The sequence below is a fragment of the Salvelinus sp. IW2-2015 genome, linkage group LG19 (genome assembly GCF_002910315.2).
Source record: "Salvelinus sp. IW2-2015 linkage group LG19, ASM291031v2, whole genome shotgun sequence".
Lineage (NCBI taxonomy): Eukaryota > Metazoa > Chordata > Actinopteri > Salmoniformes > Salmonidae > Salvelinus > Salvelinus sp. IW2-2015.
In genome coordinates, this window is record NC_036859.1 from 34,699,113 (window position 1) to 34,722,100 (window position 22,988).

At 42.4% G+C, this 22,988-nt stretch overlaps 1 protein-coding gene across 1 annotated transcript in view; it reads right to left on the bottom strand.

Annotated features, from left to right (window-relative positions):
• LOC111979339 (3',5'-cyclic-AMP phosphodiesterase 4B) overlaps positions 1-20,162 on the bottom strand; it is a 93,897-nt gene extending 73,735 nt beyond the window's left edge. The window contains exon 1 of the mRNA XM_024009798.3: positions 19,619-20,162. The gene's annotated coding sequence lies outside the window, so the exon portion shown is untranslated. The remainder of the gene's footprint in view (positions 1-19,618) is intronic.
• Between the last annotated feature and the right edge of the window lie 2,826 nt (positions 20,163-22,988).

The following is a 22,988-nucleotide window of genomic DNA, read 5'->3' on the forward strand; positions in this document are numbered from 1 at the left end:
TAGGTCATATTTAATAGAAATGTGGAAGCATGGACAGTTACTTTAAAGTGGCTATTGTAAACAATTAGGTGGTAGGATCACTGAGAGGTCAGCCCACTCACTCCCTTGTCAACTGACCCAGTTGTTAAAATGACCTTACCAGTCCAATACATTGAACTGTACTGCAGTGTCTGACATAGCGTCACTGCAATATTGCATGTTTGTGAATGTGGCCCTGAATTTCATCAGGTAGAAATGTTGGAGCGAGTACATTATTTATTATTTTAAACAAGAAAGCAATAGGAGTGCTACTGTATCTAGGGAAATTATATATTGCGGATTTATAAGCAAATGACCGACTATGTATACCCGTTATCCATAAAATATCAAGTAGCCTCATTCTGAATCAGTTTTCTTGCCATTCAGATTCCTACATTTTCCGCCGAACATATTCCACTGTACTATGCAGTTGTCATGATGGAATTCAATAATTATTCAAAATAGCTTCGTAAGTTTCATAATTGTATGTTCATTAATGAAGGGGGAAAAAATAGCATTTTTTTTCTCCTTTTCCTGAAAAGTTTCTGTTTTGGAGATGGGAGGTTTCATCTGACAGTGACGACATATTGATATACATACAGTTGGGGTCTGAAATGATTGATGAAAATGAGCAATAACGACTGTCATTGAAAAGGCGCACAACTCACCTTAAAACATTCTTAGTTTTACTGAAGCAAGGTTAAAAGATTCATGTTTTTCGGCTTTCAATGGCCTTCATCTAAACGTTCATTTCATCATTTCAGCCATTGGAGGCCGAAACGTTACTCTTTTAACCTTGCATCAATAAAACAATGCACTTTCTGGCCTCCCGAGTGGCGCAGTGGTCTAAGGCACTGCATCGCAGTTGCTAGCTGTGCCACTAGAGATCCTGGTTCCTCTGTCGCAGCCGGCTGTGACCGGGAGACCCATGGGGCAGTGCACAATTGGCCCAGCGTCGTAAGAGGGAAGGTTTGGCCGGCTGGGATGTCCTTTTCCCATTGTGCTCTAGGGACTCCTGTGGCGGGCTGGGCGCATGCACACTGACACGGTCGCCAGGTGTACGATGTTTCCTCCGACACATTGGTGCGGCTGGCTTCCGGGTTAAGTGGGCATTGTGTCAAGAAGCAGTGCGGCTTGGTTGGGTTGTGTTTCTGAGGACGCATGACTCTAGACCTCCACCTTTCCCGAGTCAGTATGGGAGTTGCAGCGATGGGACACGACTGTAACTACCAATTAGATACCACAAAATTGGGGATAAAATATATATATATATTATAAAAAACAATGCATTTTCTAATGGTGAGCGAGTGTTGCACCTTTTCCTTTCGTCAATTTAAAAAATAATATATATATTATTTAACTAGGCAAGTCAGTTAAGAACAAATTCTTATTTACAATGACGGCCTACCCCGGAACTACATTAATTTCTAATGGAACGCTGTGTTTGTCTTGCAGCATAGCGTTGCAGAGGCAGTTGCAGTGTGTTCTGTGTGGTGCATAGGATGGATGTATTGAACGTATGCATCAAACTGTATGTGTAGACGGCTTGACAGAAACGGTAGCAGAAGGTGAATATTTAACTTTTGTTGCGCACATATTCAGATGATGCTGCATACCATTTTTTGCACAAACCACTGTAGGTCTGATCGAGGCGCAAAGCTTTGATCGCACAGAGTCATTGCGCAAAATAGTATTTATTTAATTTAATATTTATTTAACTAGGCAACTCAATGACGGCCTACACCAGCAAAATCTGGGACAATTGTGCGCCGCACTATGGGACTCCCAATCACGTCCGGTTGTGATACAGCCCGGAATCGAACCAGAGTGTCTGTAGTGACACCTCTACCACTGAGATGCAGTGAGACCGCTGCACCACTTTGGAGCCAGATAACTGTATAACATAAATAATTCAAACACTGAGGATAACCTTAAATGATAACCAATTCCCTGTCAGGGTGCTTGAGGCAAATTGCCTTTGGTGCGCTTGAGAGGCTTTCTCATTCGCAGTCACCACGAGCAGTCTCTCATGCCCATCAAACGTTGGCCAAGTTCTTCAGATATTTTCATCTGCTACACTGCCACCGCTTTTACTTAAATTTATTTCAGTCTCACTGTGTCAATTAAGACCATGCACAGAGCACGCCAACACAGCCTTCAGCGTCTCATCCAGTTAAACCACTTACAAATGTAGTCGGTAAAGGCATACCCAGATATGATTTGGCAGACACATCAAAAGCAAAACCTGTGTGAAAAGCATTACTAGACATCGGGATTTTTTTAGTATTTTATTACGATCCCCATTAGCTGTTGCAAAAGCAGCAGCTACTCTTCCTGGGCTAATCTTCTTGGGTTCCGCACTAAACATGAAACATAATACAGAATGACAGAATACAGAACATCATTAGACAAGAACGGCTCAAAGACAGAACTACATAAATGTTTTAAAAAGGCACACGTAGCCTACATATCAGTGCATACACACAAACTATCTAGGTCAGATAGAGGAGAGGCGTTGTGCCGTGAGGTGTTGCTTTATCTGTTTTTTGAAACCAGGTTTGCTGTTTATCTGAGCAATATGAGATGGAACGAAGTTCCAGCCTGAGGAACCATCATAACCTCAACATCAACTCAGAGACCACACCCAGCTAACTGCTACAGCCTGAGGAACCATCATAACCTCAACATCAAGCTCAGAGACCTACACCCAGCTGAACTGCTACAGCCTGAGGCAACCATCATAACCTCAACATCAACTCAGAGACCACACCCAGCTAACTGCTACAGCCTGAGGAACCCATCATTAACCTCAACATCAACTCAGAGACCACATCCAGCTAACTGTCTACAGCCTGAGGAACCATCATAAACCTCAAACATCAACTCAGAGACACACCCAGCTAACTGCTACACCGCCTGAGGAATCATCATAACCTCAACATCAAGACCAGCTCTACACCGATGCGTGTTTGAGTTGTGGAAAGGAAGAAGGTTAACCAACGGCAACGCCATCTAAATGCCACCGTGGAAAAAGTGCCGACCACCATTAAGCGCTGAGGGTACGTTCATGGATTGATATTTTTTACCCCGAGCGCATCGAAGAGATCGGTCCGCTAATACCCTAAATATGGCATCATGTTTGTTCAAGGTGCCGGGGAACATTCAGATGCGCTTGACTTGGACTGAAATAACTAGTCAGATCGAAAATCCATTCATTTGTCAGTCCAGTGGACGTAGACGGTATGGTAGAGCCAGACAGGCTGAGAATTGGCTTAGCTGCGATATGTATATGGTGTAAGGGCTCGATCGAAGTAAGGGGCACATTGTCACTGTACGGTCTACATCACGACCATATTTAGTGCGTGTTTCAGTGCGCATGAGGGCACGTAATTTCAGTCCAAGTCAAGCCCTGATGCCGACTGAACAACAGATCCATATTTAGAGTATTGCGGAGCCATTTTATGCGCTAAAGAGAAATAAAAGTAACAAATAGGACAATAAATAAATAAATAAAAAGGACATGATGCCATTTCAAATTGTTGAGAGGCCTGGCTTTCTGAGGCTGATAAAGGAGAGGCCTGGCTTTCTGAGGCTGAATAAAGGAGAGGCCTGGCTTTCTGAGACTGCTAAAGGAGAGGCCTGGCTTTCTGAGGCTGATAAAGGAGAGGCCTGGCTTTCTGAGACTGCTAAAGGAGAGGCCTGGCTTTCTGAGGCTGATAAAGGTTGCCGTGTCTCACTACAAAGTGAGTGCTGCTAATTTTATTTGTTTGTTTACTTGATTTGCTTACTTAAGGTTGTGTTCATTTAAACCTGCACGAGGGAAACGTTTACCTCTCATGGCCACATGGTGCCATCTTTAATGTTCATGTTATTATGTTAAATGTTTATGCACACAAAAAGCGCATAGTGCTGCTCATTTTATTTGTTGTTTGTTGGTTTTCAATATAAAACTTGGTGAAATGATTTCAGTGTTTGTACTTTTTCAATATTTCCAGTACGTTTGAACAATACGTGATAACACTGATAACACTGATAGTACTGACAACCGTGATAATTTTGGTCACTATAATCGTGATATGAAATTTTCATACCGTTTCATCTCTACTCAACACTAGTGAGACTCATGTCGCCTACGGTAGGGCCTACAGTATTTAGAAAAATATGACGTGACTCTCTGTCAATAATTACATATAGAGGATTGGTGGATTCTAAATTAAAACCAAAAGCCGCCTCATGGGTCTCCCGGTGGCGGCCGGCACGGGTATCTGTAGCAACGCATGTTGCATTGAGATGCGCTGACTTAGACATCTGCGCCACTGGGGAGGCCCCATCCACAAAGTATCAAAACACAGAGAGGTGTTGGTAAAGGTGTATTGTCCTGCTAACAGCCCATAATGGGCTACTATAATACTGTACATGGTGTCCAGGTCAGGATAACCAAAACATTTCTTTATTACAGACTATCAGAAAGAATGTTGGTACTTATTTATTTTGGTCCAAAGCCCTGAATGAGTGAGTCACTCAGCTTTATGTAAGTGCCAGGCTATATGACTGTGCCATCAACTTGACAATATATAACGATATTTTGGAGGTTATTTTGTTTTCAAAAAAACTAAAGTGAGCAATTGTAATCTGAATAAATGCCAAATTAATATTTAATATATATTTATTTATGTTTTTAGAGGGAGTGAAACGCTGGGCCAATTGTGCGTAGCCCTATGGGACTCCCAATCATGGTCGGATGTGATACATAATCACAATAATACTTATTGTTGTATTATATGTTTAGTCTTTTCTGGTGGATTCAACTGAAATTGCAGCCAACCTAACTTAGAAATACATTTGACGATAGAATTCTCCCCCTACCCTCCTAGGCAAGTAGCCATAATGGCGCTGTACGACGTGACCGTGTGTGTTTGAAAGGGAATTTTCCAGTATGCAACAATTTGTTTACCTTCATTAGACAACTTTGTTCCAATATTTCTGTAATTCAGTGATATTTATTCCCATAGTAATTCGTTATGGATCCATAACTAAATAAACAAACATTGGCATTTTGAAAGAGTATTTATATAATTATTTTATTAACGAAAGCATAAAGATGCCATTATTAGTTACACTGTTTTAGTTTGAAGGTGCAGACTGGCACTAAGAACAGCGGGAACATTTCCCTAGTCAGCTCCATTATTAGTGTAATGCCTCTTAAAGTGTTGCTCTGTGCTACCCTCCCACCCCCATGGGCTAGGTCCGTCTTCTGTTCCCGGCTCTGCGGCCCATCCCGTGCCCCCTGCCCTCGTGCCTTGAACCTCACAAGCTTTCAGTGGATACAGCTGGAGAACGGCAAGGCAATCTCTTTGTGTGCCACTCAGGTGCCATGACCAATATGACCAATATATATTGTCCTGCTAATAACAGGGTTAATAATATATCTGGGAGAATATCCAAGGGGCTTTTATATAATAATAATAATAATAATTGTTTTGTTTAAAAAAATAACTATATTTTGGAGATGATTTCGTTTTCAAATAACGTAAAATGCGCGAGAAAAAGGCCATTCTTGAACATGGGGTGAGATATTGTTACTCATTTGTAAATAAAGCCAGTTTGTTATTTAGAATTATATTTTTAGAGAGAGAAACCAAAAACCTACAGTCATCTCATGGTTCACCCAGTTAAGGCCGGGTGGGTATTGGCATTGGTATTGAACCAGCATCTGTAGCAACACAGCTTGCACTGCTATGCAGTGTCTTAGACTGCTATGCAGTGTCTTAGACCGCTGCGTCACTCAGGCACTGTACAATGTGACCTGTCGGGAGTAGGCTACAGTACTACAGTAAGAGCAAAATAATCCTAACAAAAGAAAATTAGTGTAACAACAGTTTTAGTAAGTAATACTTAAGTCGTGCACAATTATCAGTTTCTATTTAGGTTTATGTCACCCATTCATTGTCAGTTAGAGACACAGTAGGACCCAAAAGCCTAATCAGTGCTCTAACTCCCCCTTGTGGTGGTCTGGAGCAATGAAGTGGTGATGCAGGGTACCGTACTAAACCACAAATGACCTCTAAATCCCGCAGAATAATCGCAAAACATTTAGTGGAGCAACCACTGTATATTCAATGTGCGAGACAAAATTGAGGCTATGATTAACAAGTTGGAGCTCTTCTCTGTCTGCATTAACAAGGACAACACACAGGTCTTTCCATCATTGTATGATTTTTTGGTGTGCAAATGAACTCAAGCTTACGGACAATGTCAAATGTGATATAGCGAAGCACCTGAGTGAGTTGGGTGCGCAATTATACAGGTACTTTCCCAAAATGGATGACACAAACAACTGGATTCGTTATGCTTTCATGCCCTGCCTCCAGTCCACTTACCGATATCTGAACAAGAGAGCCTCATCGAAATTGCAACAAGCGGTTCTGTGAAAATTGAATTCAATCAGAAGCCACTGCCAGATTTCTGGATTGGGCTCCGCTCAGAGTATCCTGACTTGGCAAATCACGCTGATAAGACACTGATGCCCTTTGCAACCACGTGCCTATGTGAGAGTGGATTCTCGGCCCCCACTAGCATGAAAACTAAATACAGACACAGACTGTCTGTGGAAAATGATTTAAGACAGACTCTCTCCAATACAACCCAACATTGCAGAGTTACGTGCATCCTTTCAAGTACACCCTTCTCATTAACCTGTGGTGAGTTATTCACAATTCACGATGAACAAATAAGGTTTTATATGTAAGATGGTTAAATAAAGAGCAAAATTATTGATTATTATTATTTGTGCCCTGGTCCTATAAGAGTTCTGTCACTTTCCACAAGCTGGGTTAAGACAAAAACTCACATTTATTAAACATAAGAATGAGTGTATCGTATAGTGTGTGAGTGGCAGTCTTACAATGATGGCAAAAAACAACAACATTTGAGAGTGCGCTGACCCTGGTGCTAGAGGGGGTACAGCTGGAGGTTGAATGTTTGAAGGGGTACAGGACTATACCAAGTTTGGGAACCACTGATCTAGGCTAACTGCTGTCAAATGCCACCTCCGTGTTGATTAGCACACAAGCCACACACTAAATGATGGGGTACACGCAGAGGACGAATTGTCAAAAGTTAACAAGGGGGGTGGTATTAGTTGTGTAGTGGTGGTGGGCGGTTCTGTTAATGTGGGTTTTTTAGTCAACAAGGGGGATGCCATACACCCCCAATCTCCACTCAAATCCCCTGGGTCATAAATAACCATTTGAGACCTGCTATGAATTCACATGAACTAACATTGGGATATCCGTTGCCGTACACCAGAGGGGCTAGGTTTCAGAGCTCAGTCAGACAATACGAATATCAGATGAGACCTCAATCATAATGTTTACAGTAAAGAGAAAACATCCTCTGTCTCACAAGACATAAGCGTACAAAGGAAGACTGTGTAGAGGGTGATGCAATGCCCAACACACACTCCAGGTCATTGGACACCCAGTCATCCATACAAAGATAGTTTTTGTGAAACCAAAACAAAGGAGTTTAAAGACGTCATGTGTTCAATTGCGTTAACATTACGTTCAAATACCATGTGAAGAACAGTGATTGCATTCAAGGCTATCTTGGCACAATCATTAATATTAATTCACTTATTTTTTAGGGTATATGAAACATCTTTATCTGTCCTTGAGGAAAAGGCGCCGTCTGCACGATTTAAAAAAAAAAGAAAACAGGTCAAGAATTGATGGATGCTGCAGATACACAGACAGATTAAATGGAAATCAAACCAAAGAAGAACCATCTTCCATTGCTGCATGGGGTACTAAACTAGAATTGGCTTGGTCATATTCAGGGATTAGTAGCAGATTATCATTGAGTATAGATCTGTGCCCATTAAGACATTAAATGGCTAGAGTTCCAGCTATCCATTAATCATCTATGTCGTAAAGGAGCATTCGCCAAAACTGAAAAAATATAGCAAGCTAAAGACCTCCTTTTGCAAGTGTAAAGAAAACGGTAGACAGAAACGTACTAGCTATGTTAGCCTACTGGACTGATAGAGAGCTACTCTCTCAAGTTCTTGTTGGGGCGAGTGACTCTTTGAACTTACAAAGGCTAGCCCCAAGTCTTTATATATATTTTTCTTGTGCTTTATGCTATTTGTCTCATGACTCCTGCGTGCTTTGTTGACTATGAACTTGCTTGTTTACCCAACCGTGGGACAGACTGTTTGTTCCCACACTCAGGACTCTAGACTATTGGTTACACAGACTCTTGGCCTCCCATCCTATTCTAACCACCTCTCGCCAGCTTTGTATTCATGTTATCTGATGAAATTGCTGTAAAATATGATCTTGTTGCCATCTGATGCTAAAAAGCTCTCACTGACCTCTATATATACACACCTAGTGCCTTTGGAAAGGATTCAGACTGCTGAACTTTTTCCACGTTTTGTTATGTTACAGCCTTATTAAAACATGTATGAAATAGTCCCCCCCCCCTCATCAATCTACACACAATACACCATAATGACTAAGCAATAGGGTTGAAAAGGGTCGGAAACTTTCCCGGAAATTTCCGGATATTTTTCATGGGAAGTTAAACCCGGGAATTTTGCTTAAATTCATCAAAAAAGTTAGCTTATAACAGCAAACCTTTTTTGTGGGATACACAGGAGGCAATTCTAGGTCTTGTGGCATATTTTGGTTAAACTATTCCTAATTCAATAGAATTGCGACCCTCTGCATGCACAGTGCATTCTTCCATCACATGTACAGCTGACTCTCAAGATCCAGCACACTAATGAGATGCTATTGAGCCCACACTACTACACTGTCTGAGCCAAGGACTACATGCTTTCTGGTAGGTTTTGATTACAATACTGGGTGGGGTGAATATATTTTATATGACATACATTATTTTTTGTTAACTAGTATATAGTGGCCTACAGAAAAGTGTGTTTAAATCATTTCTAACTTGTTAACAATTTCTGCTAGTTAGTTTTTGCTACCATGTGTGTTTTAGCTTGCATGTTTCATTTAAAAACATTTATCTTACAAAGGAGTTGTTTAATCTAACTGCTTAACTATTTATCTGTACCTGGAATTGTATTTGGGTTTTTTACAACAAAAAAATCTAATCTTTACAGGAAAATTCCACGGGCACTATCTGATGTGTGGAGACATTTCACTGGAGCTACTGTAGAAGGAAAAGCTGTGAACATTTGCAAATACTGTGCCAAATCATATGTGAAGAATGCAACAAAGATGCAGAATCATCTGGCCAAGTGCATAAAGTTCCCTTAGCGCTCACAACAAGAAACTTCTGACAAAAGTCCCTCTACTTCTATTCGAGGTGAAAATGATGAATCAGACACCTTATCGATAGCAAGAGCTCATGGTCCTCCTGGAATCAGAAGTTTTTTTTGACTCAATGGAGGAATGTAGTCAGAGAAATGCTGATGAAGGTCTTGCTCGAGCTGTGTATGCAACTGGTTCACCTCTGATGCTCACTGGCAATGGTAGAGATTTCTGAATGTTCTTCCCCAAGCATACACCCCTCCAACCAGAAATGCTTTATCTACTCCTTTGCTGGATGCAAAGTTCAACATAGTTCAAGTGAAGGTCAAGCAAATCCTAGAGAAAGCAGACTGTATTGCAATCATCTCTAATGGGTGGTCAAATGTTTGTGGGCAAGGAATAATTAACTACATCATCTCCACTCCTCAACCAGTATTCTACAAGAGCACAGACACAAGGGACAACAGGCACACCGGTCTCTACATTGCAGATGAGCTGAAGGCAGTCATCACTGACCTTGGACCACAGAAGGTATTTGCACTGGTGACAGACTATGCTGCGAAAATGAAGGCTGCTTGGTCTAAAGTGGAGGAGTCCTACCCTCATATCACACTCATTGGCTGTGCTGCTCATGCACTGAGTCTGCTCCTCAAGGACATCATGGCACTGAAAACAATGGATACACTCTACAAGAGAGCCAAGGAAATGGTTAGGTATGTGAAGGGTCATCAAGTTATAGCAGCCATCTACCTCACCAAGCAAAGTGAGAAGAATAAGAGCACCACATTGAAGCTGCCCAGTAACACCCGTTGGGGTGGTGTTGTCATCATGTTTGACAGTCTCCTGGAGGGGAAAGAGTCTCTCCAAGAAATGGCCATATCACAGTCTGCCGATATGGACAGCCCAAATCAAGAGGATCCTCCTGAATGATGTATTTTGGGAGAGAGTGGTAAGCAGCCTGAAACCTATATCAGTAGCCATTGCACGGATTGAGGGAGACAATGTCATCCGGTTTGATGTTCAGACTCTGCTTGCAGATGTAAGAGAAGAAATCCGCAATCCGCACACCCTGCCCACTTCACTGTTGCTCCAAGCAGAGGAAACTGCAGTTCTGAAATACATCAAAAAGTGTGAAGACTTCTGCCTGAATCCCATACACGCCGCAGCATACATGTTGGACCCCAAGTATGCTGGCAAGAGCTTCCTGTCTGGTGTAGAGATCAACAAGGATGAGGGCAAGGTTCTTGGCAGTCTAGCGAAGTACACTTCCAAGCAAGGGCTTTGGGATGGAGATGCAATATGGCAGTCGTACCGACATATCTCATCAGCCACCTGGTGGAAGGGACTTTGTGGATCTGAGGCTCTTTCCCCTGTTACCTCCATCCTCCTCCAAATCCCACCAACATCAGCCGCCTCAGAGCACAACTGGTCCTTGTTTGGACACACACACCAAAGCACTCAACAGGCTGACCAATACAAGGGTTGAAAAATTGGTGGCCATCCGGGCAAATTTGAGGCTTTTTGAGCCTGACAACAAGCCATCCTCAACAAGGTTGGAAAGTGACAGTGAAGATGAGGCCTCAGAGTCTGATGTTCAAGAGGTGGACATTGAGGAGGTCCAGGGAGAAGACATGGAAGCCAGAGAGGAAGACAACCAAAGCTTAAGTTTCTAGACTATCAGATGTACAGATACATACAGATGTATGTTGAAAACATTTTTGGGAGATGCGATGGATCATTGGGGTCATTTAATATTCCCTTTCTTTTATTGTTCAGTGAAATCATCCCATGTGAAGAGTCAACTCATTTAATTAAAGTGCAATTCATAAATGTTTTATTTATTTTTTCTATTGGAAGGATTTAATCATTTGCAATTATGTCTACTTATGATAAGGTAAAATGTTTATGTTTCTGTCTCCATATGATATGGTAAATATATCCAATGCAAAAAAACATCTACATTTAAATGGTATTAATATTAAATTTGCATATATTTCCGTTAATTCCCATATATTTCCATTAATTCCCATATATTCCCGTTAATTCCTATGAAAAGTTTCCACCTCTGAATATTCCCCAAAATGTGCAACCCTACAAAGCAAAAACAGGTTTTTAGACATTTTTTCAAATGTTTTAAAATAAAAAACAGAAATATCACATTTACATAAGTATGAAATCAAATTATAATTTGTCACACCTGCCGAATACAACAGGTGTACACCTTACAGTGAAATGCTTAATTACAAGCCCTTAATCAACAATGCAGTTAAGACAATATTTACTAAATAAACTAAAGTAAAAAAATTTTTTTTTAAATTGTTTAGCTTTCCTCAGCACTTTGTTAAAGCACCTATGGCAGCAACTAGAGCCTTGAGTCTTCTTGGGTATAAAGCTTGGCACACCTGTATTTAGGGAGTTTCTCCCATTTTTTTTCTGCAGATCCTCTCAAGCTCTGTCAGGTTGGATTGGGAGCGTAGCTGCACAGCTATTTTCAGTTCTCTCCAAAGATGTTAGATCGGGTTCAAGTCCGGGCTCTGGCTGGGCCACTCAAGGACATTCAGAGCCTTGTCCCGAAGCCACTCCTGCGTTGTCTTGGCTGTGTGCTTAGGGTCATTGTTCTGTTGGAAGGTGAACCTTCGCCCCAGTCTGAGGACCTGAACGCTCTGGAGGAGGTTTTCATCAAGGATCTCTCTGTACTTTGCTCTGTTGATTTTGCCTCAATCTATACTAGTCTCCCAGTCCCTGCTGTTGAAACACATCCCCACAACATGATGCTGCCACCACTATGCTTCACCGTAGTGATGGTGTCAGGTTTCCTCCAGATGTAACGTTTGGCATTCAGGCCAACGAGTTCAATCTTGGTTTCATCAGACCAGAAATTCTTGTTTCTCATGGTGTGAGAGTCTTTAGGTGCCTTTTGGCAAACTCTAAGCGGGCTGTCATGTGCCTTTTACTGAGGAGTGGCTTCCGTCTAGCCACTCTACCATAAAGGCCTGATTGGTAGAGTGCTGCAGAGATGGTTGTCCTTCTGCAAGGTTAACCCATCTCCACAGAGGAACTCTGGAACTGTCAGAGTGACCATCGGATTCTTGGTCACCTCCCTGACCAAGGCCCTTCTCCCCCGATTGTTCAGTTTGTCCCGGCGGCCAGCTAGAGTCATGGTTGTTCCAAAAATTATGGAGGCCACTGTGTTCTTGGGGAACTTCAATGCTGCAGACATTTTTTGGTACCCTTCCCCAGATCTGTGCCTCGACACAATCCTGTCCCCGAGCTCTATGGACAATTCCTTCGACCTCACGGATTGGTTTTTGCTCTGACATGCACTGTCAACTGTGGGACCTTATATCGACAGGTGTGTTTTTTCAAATCATATGCTTCTACACCTGCATTGCTTGCTGTTTGGGGTTTTAGGCTGGGTTTCTGTACAGCACTTTGAGATATCAGCTGATGTACGAAGGGCTATATAAATAAATTTGATTTGATATCACAAAGGGTCGATTTCGAGTCTCATAGCAAAGGGTCTGAATACTTATGTAAATAAGGTATCGTTTTTTATTTTACAATAAAATTGCAAACATTTCCAAAAACGTGTTTTTGCTTTGTCATTATGGGGTATTGTGTGTAGATTGCTAAGGATGTTTTATTTAATCAATTTTAGAATAATGCTGTAAAATAACATTTGGAAAAAGTCAAGGGGTCTGAATACTTTCCGAAGTATATATAAATAATTGTATCACGGGAAACCTGTTTAATGTTATAGAAGTTAAAGGATATAATTTATGAATACATCCTTTAACTTCTATCTGATCATCTCAGCCTATCAATGCCAATGTCAACTGCCTCCAGATCATGAATTGAACATGTTATCCCAATTTACTTTGATTGATGACGTTTTTTTTTTATTGATCATGGATCAATTACTGTACATTGAATTATCCTCTCTAGGCCTAATCTATTTCAGAAGATCGGCACTGACTGCAATGCATATCACAAAGGCTCAAAGCCAAAAGTCATAGCACATGACCTTTGTAGGCCACTTAAAACATTGTGACCACAAATCCCAAGACAGTTGACTGGTCTTCAATGTTTGGCCTGTTATAGACATCAATAAGTGTTTCCAAGTGTCTCGAAAATGCTTATCTACATGTTAACAAGACAACACACAGACAAAGACAGGGACAGCAGTTTGTTTCTTCAAACAGAGACAGAATTAGCAGTGCTTGATGGAAAGAGAGAGCAGGGAGATGTAGGCCACTGACAGATGGCACACCAAGACAGACAGACAGACAGACAGACAGACAGACAGACAGACAGACAGATACAGAGAGAGACAGAAAGAGAGAGAGCGACAGACAGCGAGAGAGACACAAAGACAGAGAGCGACAGATAGCGAGAGAGACACAAAGACAGAGAGCGACAGACAGCGAGAGAGAGAAGAGACACAAAGACAGAGAGCGACAGACAGCGAGAGAGAGAGACACAAAGACAGAGAGCGACAGACAGCGAGAGAGAGAGACACAAAGACAGAGAGGGAAAGAGAGACAGCAGTGTGTAGCAGCTGTGAGATGAGATAATGCTGGGCTACTGTATATGGCACAGCCTGGACAAGACAGACTCCCCCAGGGCACTGCCAGAGACATACTGGGTTGTTAACTAGTTTTGGCCATGTTGGAACCAAATGTTCCATGACAATAACATTGTAATTTACATCCTTAGTAAAATGTAATGGTCTTTGAACGATGAGTACCAAAATGGTCTAACACTCAAACTGAGTTGTTATTTTACATCTACAGAGATCTGGAATGACTGACACTTGTCTCCTCCAAATGAGTCCCAAAGCAAGCCAATAGGATTGGCATGATTTCACATTCCCAATGACAATATATATCTTTTTTAGGACATGTAGTATGCCAGTTTTGGGATCTTTTTGGATTCATTATTTGCAGTAGACCCATTGAGTACCCACACCCAGAAACTACACAAAGCATGTGCTTACTACCTGTCCTCTTTGACATAAGGCTGGAGAAAGCTTTTATGTGCACAAAAATATATAGATCAAGGTCACTTTATTGATCAATTACACACAAGGTCCAACTGAAATCTGACTTTGGCTTTTGATCCAACCCCTCCAACACACACAAAAAGAGAAAGAGAGGTGCTGCTATACGGGCAGCTGTGTTGTGATGGGTTAAGTGCCTTGCTCAAGGGCACAATGGCATCGAGCATTTGATACCAGCTTTCAGTTGCCAGCTCAGTTCCAGACAGATTTTTCCCATCGGACCGGTATTTTGAACAGGAAACCCTCCGGGTGCTGGCTGGCTCGCCTCTCCCACTAGGCCACCAACTGCCCCCTTTTGTAGAGCACTTGTCTCTAAGACAATTGGACATTAAACTTCTCCAACAACTGGAGAACAGTAGTTACGGCAGGGACTAATTCATCACAGGCTTTTAGTGCGCTAACGCAGAGCGCTGTAGCTAAGTGACCCGGCCACCCGTCGCAGGAAAATCTAATTGCGCGAACACATTTATGATCTTGGTGAGTTATCGTCTGATAGGAGAGCTGAATAAGCACAATAAAATCAGCATGGTAACTAAGTCTGTCACTGCCTAACACACATTTTGATCTATCATATTGAGGGCAACCCATTAAAACTCCATTGAGGTATCACTGATTTAATATACTGACGGTGTAAGAATTTAGTCAATGACCTCCATTCAATGGCTGTGGACTGTGTTGCCCTACGGATTAAAATCCCTCCTGAGTCACAGTGACAGACAGAGAAGGATAACGGAGGAACTGTCAACCGGGAGACCAGGGATGGGGCAAGTCCTATGTGAATTTCAATAGATGACATGTACTGAAATCAGGTCCACGGCACCTCAAAATGTCTGCAGATGGGAACATAATTCAAAGTGCAGCTTTGGCCGACCTACCCGGCATCTGTCAATGCTTCAGCTTTGTGAATCCATATGTGAATCAAATTTACAGTTGAAGTCGGAAGTTTACCTTAGCCAAATACATTTAAAAACTCAGTTTTTCACATTTTCTGACATTTAATCCGAGTACAAAATCCCTGTTTTAGGTCAGTTAGGATCACCACTTTATTTTAAGAATGTGAAATGTCAGAATAATAGTAGAGAGAATGATTTATTTCAGCTTTCATTTCTTTCATCACATTCCCAACTGGGTCAGAAGTTTACATACACTCAATTAGTATTTGGTAGCATTGCCTTTAAATTGTTGAACTTGGGTCAAATGTTTCTGGTAGCCTTCCACAAGCTTCCCACAATAAGTTGGGTGAATTTTGGCCCATTCCTCCTGACAGAGCTGGTGTAACTGAGTCAGGTTTGTAGGCCTCCTTGCTCGCACATGCTTCTCAGTTCTACACGCAAATGTTCTATAGGATTGAGGTCAGGGCTTTGTGATGGCCACTACGATACCTTGACTTTGTTGTCCTTAAGCCATTTTGCCGCAACTTTGGAAGTATGCATGGGGTCATTGTCCATTTGGAAGACCCATTTGCGACCAAGCTTTAACTTCCTGACTGCTGTCTTGACGTGGCTATATTGAAGCAACATCTCATTTTCCTGCCTCATGATGCCATCTATTTTATGAAGTGCACCAGTCCCTCTTGCAGCAAAGCACCCCCACAACATGATGCTGCCACCCCGTGCTTCACGGTTGGGATGGTGTTCTTCGGCTTGCAAGCATCCCCCTTTTTCCTCCAAACATAACGATGGTCATTAAGGCCAAACAGTTCTATTTTTGTTTCATCAGACCAGAGAACAATTCTCCAAAAAGTACGATCTTTGTCCCCAGGTGCAGTTGCAAACCGTAGTCTGGATTTTTTATGGCGGTTTTGGAAAAGTGGCTTCTTCCTTGCTGAGCGGCCTTTCAGGTTATGTCGATATGACTCGTTTTACTGTGGATATAGATACTTTTGTACCGGTTTCCTCCAGCATCTTCACAAGGTCCTTTGCTGTTGTTCTGGGATTGATTTGCACTTTTCGCACCAAAGCACATTCATCTCTAGGAGACAGATCGCGTCTCCTTCCTGAGCGGTATGACGGCTGCGTGGTCCAATGGTGTTTATACTTGCGTACTATAGTTTGTATAGATGAACGTGGTACCTTCAGGTGATTGGAAATTGCTCCTAAGGATGAACCAGACTTGTGGAGGTCTACAATTTTTTTTCTGTGGTCTTGGCTGATTTCTTTAGATTTTCCCATGATGTCAGTCAAAGAGGCACTGAGTTTGAAGGTAGGCCTTGAAATACATCCACATCCACAGGTACACCTCCAATTGACTCAAATGATGTCAATTAGCCTATCAGAAATAAATCATTCTAAAGCTATGACATCATTTTCTGGAATTTTCCAAGCTGTTTAAAGGCAGTCAACTTCTGACCCACTGGAATTGTGATACAGTGAATTATAAGTGAAATAATCTGTCTGTAAGAACAATTGTTGGAAAAATTACTTGTGTCATGCACAAAGTAGATGTCCTTACCGACTTGCCAAAACTATAGTTTATTAACAAGAAATGTGTGGAGTGGTTGAAAAACGAGTTTTAGCGACTCCAACCTAAGTGTATGTAAACTTCCGACTTCAACTGTACCATAGATGACCTTTAGGCAAAGTCCAAAAGCATATTCCCTCTGCATATATTTTGAATCGTCAAAAGGCACCGCACACTATGGTGCTTCAGCTCCAGCAGCCACAGACTTGATATTTCATATCAGAGACCAGCCTGAGACGGAGTGGGGATCTGGGATTTAATTTTCACTCTCCTGATTTAGGGCTGGGACAATGACCTTATAACTGACGGTTATGGATGAAGACCAGGGCTCTAGCCTTTTTGGGGCCCTAAGCCGAAACATGGACTCTATAACAAAGTGATGAAACTTTGTTGCTCCTTTCTGAAACAACCAAACGAGTTCTGCAGTAGCACACGTATAAATAGAATGAATAGAATGGGCTTGGAAGTTGGACACCTCTAACCCTAGCAATTTGAATGGTAAACTCATGGGTACAGTGCATTCGGAAAGTATTCAGACACCTTGACTTGATCCACATTTTGTTACGTTACAGCCTTATTCTAAAATAGATTAAAAATAAATAAAAAATACAAATACTGAATCTACACACAATACCCCTTAATGACAGGGGAAAAACATGTTTTTCAAAATGTTTGCAAATTTATTAATAAAATTAAATTACTTCAATATCACATTTACATAAGTATTCAGACCATTTACTCAGTACTTTGTTGAAGCACCTATGGCAGCGATTACAGCCTTGAGTCTTCTTCTCCCTATTCACATTGATGGAGCTGATGAGGAGCGGGTCGAGAGCTTCAAGTTCCTCAGTGTCCACATCACTAAGGATCTGTCATGTTCCAAACATACCAACACAGTCGTGAAGAGGACACGACAACACCTTTTCTCACTCAGGAGGCTGAAAAGAGCCCTCAGATCCTTAAAAAGTTCAACAGCTGCACCATTGAGAGCATCTTGACTGGCTGCATCACCGCTTGGTATGGCACCTGCTTAGCAGCTGACGCAGGGCTCTAGACGCAGGGGTGGGCAACTCCAGTCCTCGGGGGCCTGATTGGTGTCACACTTTTTCTCCATCCCTAGAAAACACAGCTGATTAATCAAATTGCATTCTAAACTGAAGATCATGATTAGGTGATTATTGGAGTCAGGTGTGTTAGCTGGAGCTGGGGCAAAACTGTGACACCAATCAGGCCGCCAAGGACTGAAATTGCCCACCCGTGCGGCTAGAGGGTAGTGTGTGCGGACCAGTACATCACTTGGGCCGAGCTCCCTGCCATCCAGGACATCTATACCAGGCGGTGTCTTTAGACACCCAAGTCATAAGACTGTACTCTCTGCTACCGCACGGCAAGCTGTACTGATGCACCAAGTCTGGTATCAACAGGACCCTGAACAGCTTCTACCCCTAAGCCATAATACTGCTAAAGAGTTAGTCCGGGTAGCTATTTGGTTAACTATTTAACTATCTACATTGACCCTGTTTGCACTACATTTTGAGACTCATCAAATACGCTGCTGCTGCTAGTTAATTTTCTGTCACATTAATCCTAGTTATATGTACATTTCTACCTCGTAGCCCTGCACATCAACTTGGTACTGGTACCTCTTGTATATAGTCAAGTTATCATTACTCATTGTGTATCTATTGTTACTTTCATTATTATGTGTTTTACTTTTCTATTATTTCTCTATTTTCTTTCTCTCTGCATTGTTGGGCAGGGCCTTAGGCAAGCATTTCCCTGTTAGTCCACACCTGTAGTTTATGAAGTATAAAATTGGATTTGACCTTGTGTGTGTTAGAGATACACCCTTCTCCGTCACTTTAGGGTAACTGCCTAAATGAGGGATGCAAAGTATATTGAAAGCATGTGCTTCCACACAGGTGTGTTTCCTGAGATAATGAGGCACCATGGCTATGTATAAAAATGCTGGCTAGGTAGACCATTATTTTGGCTATCATGGCTATGCCCACATAGTATGACTGCCGCCTCAGGGCATTGACTGGTTTGATGCGCATGAAAACCATATGGCCGTCTCAGTCACCAGAGCTCAACCCAATTGAACACTTTCCACCATCAACAAAACACCAAATGATGGACTTTCTTGTGGAAATATGGTGTCGCATCCCTCCAATAGAGTTCCAGTGGAACCTATGCCAAGGTGCATTGAAGCGGTTCTGGCTCGTGGTGGCCCAACGCCCTATAAAGAATCGGTTTGTTTTTCCTTTAGTTACTTTTACCCTTCAATAAACTTGGCTTCTCTCATTAGTTTAACCTAATGGTAGCATACTCGGTGAATGGCACAGATTTACGCAGTTTTATATGAAAGAGTTATGCAAAACAGACAACCTAGTAACCTACACAAGATTATGGGATGAGTCGAACAGAAAGCAGTCCTCAAACTAGCTATTTGAGATGTTAGCATACCTAGGCTACACTGTAGCAACTTCTAATTTGGCACACCTTGGTAATAGTCGAATGTAAGATGACACATTTGTTAGCACCGGGCAACATCTACGTGGAAAAACTAACAACGTGAGGTGCATGGACGACAGCTATATGTTTCTGGACTTGAAAGGGACAACATGGGTGAGTTAATGGTTTAGACTATATATTATTAGATAAGGTAGCCAGGCCTACGTACAGCTACGTCTATGATATGTTAAAATCATCCTCAGCCCCTCGAACAAAAGGCGGTAGCCTACTACTAACTGAGCGACCCCCCACACACACAAAAACAAAGTAGAAGACGCCTTACCCGGAGAGTAGTCCACTTTATAAGATTACTTAAGTGTAATTATGAAGTATGAACATACGGTCTCTGTTAACCTTCTTGACTTCAGCGCACTATCCTATGTGCTCCGTCGCGTGCTTCTCTCTATTCGCGGTGGATGTTGGTCTCTCTCGCAGGACCTATTTTAGCTTTGATGCACACTACAGAAGAAACACACCCCTGAATCCCACTCGCTCTCTCTGGCCGTTGCCCGTGCTTCCCCACTCGCTCTCTCTGGCCGTTGCCCGTGCTTCCCCACTCGCTCTCTCTGGCCGTTGCCCGTGCTTCCCCACTCGCTCTCTCTGGCCGTTGCCCGTGCTTCCCCACTCGCTCTTTCTGTTCTTGTTGACAAGCGTCGCTCTCTCCCTCCCTCTTTTAGTGTTGATGCTGGCCAGCCTACAGAAGAAATCACACCAAACTGACATCAACATTCATGAATCTGATAGGCTGTCTCTGCCAATCCAGCTGCCATCCAGCCAGGCTATTAAAAATATCCTGCAGTCATTATACTGCATAAGCCATCCCACATAGTAGGGCCCCCCAGTGTCCTAACTTTCCCTGCATATCTCATCTAGATTGCTGAGTTTTTGGATCCAGCAGCGGCCACTGGCCAGGATATCCTGCCAACTCTAAAGACATGCACCTCCATTGTAACTGTTGGGCAGCCAGCTGTGAGCGCTACGGGGGTGAATTTCCCCCCCAGGTGCAGATCTAGGATCAGCTTCCCCTGCTCCAAATCCTAACCTTAACCATTAGTTGGGGAAATACAAAACTGACCCAAGATCAGTGTCTAGGGGCAACTTCACCCTACTCCAAAGACGGGCACCTGCATGGTAACTGTGAGCACTGGCTATAACCATCTGTTTATACCTTTTTGAGGAGTTATTATGTTCAAGGCTAGAGGGGCCAGTCCAAACAGTTTTGATTCGTTTCTAGGCTGTTGCCAGGCAACAGTTGTCCCAGGTGCCAATGATGGATGGTCATTCCAGGGCCCCTTTTTCATCCTACTGTCATCCTACCTATACCTATACCCTGACCTATATAGTACCCGTTAATCACATATGTACAGGCACGCACAACACACACACACATACATACATACATACATACATACATACATACATACATACATACATACATACATACATACAAGCAAACACACAAGCAAACATGTACGCTCACACACACAGTATATCATTGTGTCATCGATATCTGCCTCAGAGGCTCGTCAAGTCTGAAAAGCCTTATGACCAGAATCTTATGGGCCCAGGGTCAACTAAAACAAGTTACTGAAGTTTATGCTTGACGTATACAAACCCCACCCGGCCTTGCAGCTTTGAATTGCTCCATGGTTGCATCCCAAACGGCATCGCATTCCCCAGTGGTGCACTGCTTTTGACCAAAGCCCTCATGGAGGTATTCCCAGCTTCAAGGCCAGATGGGGTTAGTACCTCTGAGTCTCAACAGTATATTGCTTTAGTTGAACCTGGTGAACTCCATCATGATGCCTTACATCATTCATCCAACTGCACCTTCATCTCTTTCACACACACAGTTTCACACAAACACTCTCTTATACAGTTTCTCTACTACTTCTCTCACACACACACACACACACACATTCTCTCTCTTTCTCTCCTACAGAGTCTCCTTCTCTCTCTGACAGAACAAAATGGATATCGTGAACACAGCCACCAGTCAAGTTCCACACCACATCAATGTTTCCCAACCAAATAAGGACATGTCTGTCTGATAATACAATCCCTCGATCCTGCGTCATCACACTCCCATTCACAGCCCAATGCATCCTATAATCAATGACATGCCAATTCTGATAAACCCAAAGCACAGTGACAGATGTGTATCATTAAATCTCCTTTTGTCTTCTTAAACTTTGCTAAACACAAAGTGGCAACACAAAGACAGCCTGAAATAAAACAGCCATTGATTTCTATCTAATTAAATAAAAATTAAACATTAAACTCATGTTTCTTTTACTTCGTTCGTGAATTGAATTGGCATTGAATTCGTTATGTAAATACGTTGAATTGTGCCTCCAGGACATCTGTGTGTTTGAGGAAGATCATAAAGGACTCCAGTCACTCGAGCAACAGACTTTTCACTGTTACCATCTGCCAAGCGGTATTGGAGCATCGGGTCTCAGACCAACAGGCTCCGAGACAGCTTCTACCGCCAGGCCATCAGACTGCTGAACAGCTAACTCTAGCTGTCTCCCTGCGCAGACATGCACCTTAGAACCTAGCTGCAGCTTAGAACCTAGCTGCACCTTAGAACCTAGCTGCAGCTTAGAACCTAGCTGCACCTTAGAACCTAGCTGCACCTTAGAACCTAGCTGCACCTTAGAACCTAGCTGCACCTTAGAACCTAGCTGCACCTTAAACCTAGCTGCACCTTAGAACTAGCTGCAGCCTAGCCTCCTTAGAGCCTAGTGCCCCTTAGAGCCTAGCTGCCCTTAGACCTAGCTGCCCTTAGAACCTAGCTGCKCCTTAGAACCTAGCTGCACCTTAGAACCTAGCTGCACATTAGAACCTAGCTGCTCCTTAGAACCTAGCTGCACCTTAGAACCTAGCTGCACCTTAGAACCTAGCTGCACCTTAGAACCTAGCTGCACTGACTCTCCACACATCTAACCCCTACATACAGGCACACACAGCCATCCATAAACAAACATGCACATACTCTCTCTCTCTCCACAGTGCCATTCTATTATATACTGCACGACCAAGACAATACCCACTTTATATTTGTAAATAAATAGTCATACTTGACATGGCACATTCATGATCTGTTCTGTATATCCTATTGTTCATGATCTGTTCTGTATATCCATCCACAATCTATTCTGTATATCCTATTGTTCATTATCTGTTCTGTATATCCATCCACAATCTATTCTGTATATCCTATTGTTCATGATCTGTTCTGTATATCCTATTGTTCATGATCTGTTCTGTGTATCCTATTGTTCATGATCTGTTCTGTATATCCTATTGTTCATGATCTGTTCTGTATATCCTATTGTTCATGATCTATTCTGTGTATCCTATTGTTCATGATCTGTTCTGTATATCCTAGTGTTCAAGCACTGCAATGCACCTTTTATACCTGCTGTAAAACTGTGTACATGACAAAAAAAAAATGGATTTGATTGAAAGGTTAAGTCTATTTGTGATGTCTCATATTAAAGAAAAACAATGTTTAGGCCTATCATCTGAATTTAGGGTCAGCCTCCAATTGACATCCTCTGTCTGTCTCTCTTTTTGTATCTCTCTCTCCCCATGGGAGCTCTTCACAGAGATTTATCCAGTCATTATGGCTGCTGTGTAAATCCTGG